The following is a 6000-nucleotide window of genomic DNA, read 5'->3' as shown; positions in this document are numbered from 1 at the left end:
TAACACACATACATGCTCACACACACACTCACTAACACACATAGATGCTACCACACACTCACTAACACACATACATGCTCACACACACACTCACTAACACACATACATGCTCACACACTCACTCACTAACACACATACATGCTACCACACACTCACTCACTAACACACATACATGCTCACACACTCACTCACTAACACACATACATGCTACCACACACTCACTAACACACATACATGCTCACACACACACTCACTCACTAACACACATACATGCTACCACACACTCACTAACACACATACATGCTCACACACACACTCACTAACACACATACATACTCACACACACACACTCACTAACACACATACATGCTCACACACTCACTCACTAACACACATACATGCTACCACACACTCACTAACACACATACATGCTACCACACACTCACTAACACACATACATGCTCACACACACACTCACTAACACACATAGATGCTACCACACACTCACTAACACACATACATGCTCACACACACACTCACTAACACACATAGATGCTACCACACACTCACTAACACACATACATGCTCACACACACACTCACTCACTAACACACATACATGCTACCACACACTCACTAACACACATACATGCTCACACACACACTCACTCACTAACACACATACATGCTACCACACACTCACTAACACACATACATGCTCACACACACACTCACTAACACACATACATACTCACACACACACACTCACTAACACACATACATGCTCACACACTCACTCACTAACACACATACATGCTCACACACACACTCACTAACACACATACATGCTCACACACTCACTCACTAACACGCATACATGCTCACACACTCACTCACTAACACACATACATGCTACCACACACTCACTAACACACATACATGCTCACACACACACTCACTAACACACATACATACTCACACACACACACTCACTAACACACATACATGCTCACACACTCACTCACTAACACACATACATGCTACCACACACTCACTAACACACATACATGCTACCACACACTCACTAACACACATACATGCTCACACACACACTCACTAACACACATAGATGCTACCACACACTCACTAACACACATACATGCTCACACACACACTCACTAACACACATAGATGCTACCACACACTCACTAACACACATACATGCTCACACACACACTCACTCACTAACACACATACATGCTACCACACACTCACTAACACACATACATGCTCACACACACACTCACTCACTAACACACATACATGCTACCACACACTCACTAACACACATACATGCTCACACACACACTCACTAACACACATACATACTCACACACACACACTCACTAACACACATACATGCTCACACACTCACTCACTAACACACATACATGCTCACACTCACTCACTAACACACATACATGCTACCACACACTCACTAACACACATACATGCTACCACACACTCACTAACACACATACATGCTCACACACACACTCACTAACACACATACATGCTCACACACTCACTCACTAACACACATACATGCTACCACACACTCACTAACACACATACATGCTACCACACACTCACTAACACACATACATACTCTCACACACACACTCACTAACACACATACATGCTCACACACTCACTCACTAACACACATACATGCTACCACACACTCACTAACACACATACATGCTACCACACACTCACTAACACACATACATGCTCACACACACACTCACTAACACACATAGATGCTACCACACACTCACTAACACACATACATGCTCACACACACACTCACTAACACACATACATGCTCACACACTCACTCACTAACACACATACATGCTACCACACACTCACTCACTAACACACATACATGCTCACACACTCACTCACTAACACACATACATGCTCACACACTCACTCACTAACACACATACATGCTACCACACACTCACTAACACACATACATGCTCACACACACACTCACTCACTAACACACATACATGCTACCACACACTCACTAACACACATACATGCTCACACACACACTCACTAACACACATACATACTCACACACACACACTCACTAACACACATACATGCTCACACACTCACTCACTAACACACATACATGCTACCACACACTCACTAACACACATACATGCTACCACACACTCACTAACACACATACATGCTCACACACACACTCACTAACACACATAGATGCTACCACACACTCACTAACACACATACATGCTCACACACACACTCACTAACACACATAGATGCTACCACACACTCACTAACACACATACATGCTCACACACACACTCACTAACACACATACATGCTCACACACTCACTCACTAACACACATACATGCTACCACACACTCACTCACTAACACACATACATGCTCACACACTCACTCACTAACACGCATACATGCTCACACACTCACTCACTAACACACATACATGCTACCACACACTCACTAACACACATACATGCTCACACACACACTCACTCACTAACACACATACATGCTACCACACACTCACTAACACACATACATGCTCACACACACACTCACTCACTAACACACATACATGCTACCACACACTCACTAACACACATACATGCTCACACACTCACTCACTAACACACATACATGCTACCACACACTCACTAACACACATACATGCTCACACACACACTCACTAACACACATACATGCTCACACACTCACTCACTAACACACATACATGCTACCACACACTCACTAACACACATACATGCTACCACACACTCACTAACACACATACATGCTACCACACACTCACTAACACACATACATGCTCACACACACACTCACTAACACACATAGATGCTACCACACACTCACTAACACACATACATGCTCACACACACACTCACTAACACACATACATGCTCACACACTCACTCGCTAACACACATACATGCTACCACACACTCACTCACTAACACACATACATGCTCACACACTCACTCACTAACACACATACATGCTCACACACTCACTCACTAACACACATACATGCTACCACACACTCACTAACACACATACATGCTCACACACACACTCACTCACTAACACACATACATGCTACCACACACTCACTAACACACATACATACTCACACACACACACTCACTAACACACATACATGCTCACACACTCACTCACTAACACACATACATGCTACCACACACTCACTAACACACATACATACTCACACACACACACTCACTAACACACATACATGCTCACACACACACTCACTAACACACATACATGCTCACACACTCACTCACTAACACGCATACATGCTCACACACTCACTCACTAACACACATACATGCTACCACACACTCACTAACACACATACATGCTCACACACACATACTCACTAATACATATTCATGCTAACACACACTTATACATACACTCTCCCTCCCTTACCCTCTCACTCCCTTACCCTCTCACTCCCATCATGCAAATCTTTCGCTAGACATATGGCTTTTGAATCTAAGACTAGACGGGCCGAATGGGGCCAGTCTCCCGGCGGGTTCTGGGTTTCTATGAGAACATTTTGTGTGTCGACATATTAGCCTTTTATCATTTTCTCTTTTTTTTACATCGAATCATCGCCGCTCCCGTATAAAATGTCTTCTTTCATAAAGCGGTTTTTGGTTTAAAGTAAAAATAAAATGAAAGCATCAGGATTGGCCACACAAAGCAGGGACTCTTGGGAGGTATGAATCGTGGCGAACAGGCTGAGGTTTACCGGAGTTCATTATCCCTGCGATTCCGGCCATAAAGTGAAGCGAGGATGCGCGGCTTTTGTCCGCTCGCGGGGCGTCTCGGGGTAAATGGGCTTTAAAGTTGACTTTTCCAATTGTCTCGAGAGGAGCCGGCGCTCTCGTGAATAATTTATAGACAGTCAATGAGCTGATTAGTCGCCTTTTCAGAGTGTAAATGGGGTCTGTGGCTGCAGTTACACGAGTCCTCTGCCCCGCCGCCGTGTCCAAACATCGCCTTTCAGACCCTAATCTGCCTTTATCCCCTTCGCAGACCCTCGTTAACTCTATAAATGCCGTTATCTGGCGACCCCCCCCCCCCCAAAAGCGTCCTCGCCGCGTCAGAATTAAACATCCAGTCTCTCCAGAAACAGCAAAAAAACAAAAACTACTGGTTACGGAAGGAGCGACGGATAAATTGAGGAAGAATTGAGTGAAATGATAATTTTATTATTAAATCCCTGAATATATCTTTAATGTAAAGACCTGCGGCTTCCGGGGGGCACCAGATGTCTACTGGGGGCATTTAAACACCCGCTGGTAAGGGTGGCTTGTAAAAGCTCGGCTGCTGCCGGGTCCTCGGATTTGCATATTAATTAACTCCTTATTGTCCTGATAACGATCTACTTGTTCAAATGCCACCCTGAGCTCCCTGGGACCCCCCACTGCTGGAAGGCGGATGTATTCAAACACATCTCCTTTTACCTGCGGCAATCCAGTGCTGGAATACAAAAGAGATTGTTTACAAATGTTTTGTCTTACAGTAGACTGAGTGGAGCCATACATCCTAAGTGTCCCAGTTCAGTTCAGCCAGTCCCTCTTTGAGCCCCAATCCCTCTTTCCTTCCCTGGTGCGCGGAATCCTTTGTACTGCGCTACATGCAGAGGGTCCATCAGAACCCCCTCTTAGCTCCCGTTAACCTTTCAGTGCCGGATCAGACAGTGGAGCGTTGATGTGCCATAAATCAATTACCGCCTGGTAATTCCAGGGTTAACGCTCATGTTTGCGCCCCAAATATTGGGGGGATTTCGGTAAATAATGTTTCAGGAAGCCCCCGGGTCCGTCCTGAGAGAATTTAGAGTTTTAGAGTTTGAGTTTTTGTTGCAGACAACGTATGAAATGTTGCAAAATGTGGAATTATTTGTCAACAAAGCGTGGAATTCCGGTTCTATGTTTTGGGTAAAGAAATGAGAATTTGAAACATATAATTCTGTCTCCTGGCGGAATATCCCTGAGATTGCCAGTGGTTTTGTAGGAAAAGCTTTATTTTATTCCCCCCCAATTAAACGCATTTTGTAAGAGGGGTTTCCCCCCAAAAAAGCTCATTCCGACTACGAATCTCAGAACGCTCAGCCGGCCGATCCGGCGAGAGTCTTGGAGATCTGGCATATGACGAGCAGTAGCCGGAGGCGGCGGTTGGGTCTGGGCTGGCTGAGAGTGCTAGGGTTTGCGGCAGCCGGCTGTGTAGGTCTGGTGTATACGGTTACGCCAGCAGAGTGTCCCATCGGGCTGCAGCTTCCACTTCTCACCCTTTCACACAAACAGCGGAGGCTGAGTCACTTCCCATGGCCGCTGCCGAGCACTCAGCACACGAGCCGCCGGGAGCCTCCCCATAAGCCACAGAAGGAGCCATTTGTTGTGTCTCGCGCGGCCGCTGAGGAGCTGGGTGTGCGAGTGAGTGAGTGAGTGAGCGAGCGAGGGAGGGAGGGAGGGAGGGAGGGTTCCCAGGAGCTCTCACACTCAAAATGGCCCTGAGATAAAGGAGGAGAAATCTTATCTCCAGCCAGCAGAAGGACGAGGCGATGGCTGCTTCCCACCCCCGGTCTTCCTGCTGCCCCTGCGCCCAGCGCAGCTGTCAGGGGGTATCTTGCACTTCATTTGGGGGGCTCACCGGGAGGACTTAATAACTTCTCTGCGATGTTTGGGGCTCCTTCAAGTTACTTTCAAGCTTTACTGGATTTCTGCAGCTGCTGCGAAGGAGTCTGATTGCCCAGCCAGGGGGTATCTGTGCCCAGCCAGGGGGTATCTGTGCCCAGGGGTCTCTGATGTGACAGTCTCTGGACCCCTCTGCTTTGTCACA

The sequence above is a fragment of the Sceloporus occidentalis genome, unplaced genomic scaffold, assembly GCF_023333645.1.
Source record: "Sceloporus occidentalis isolate IW3139 unplaced genomic scaffold, rSceOcc1.0.p SCAF_471, whole genome shotgun sequence".
Taxonomy (NCBI): Eukaryota; Metazoa; Chordata; class Lepidosauria; order Squamata; family Phrynosomatidae; genus Sceloporus; species Sceloporus occidentalis.
Note: the sequence above shows the minus strand (reverse complement) of the source record.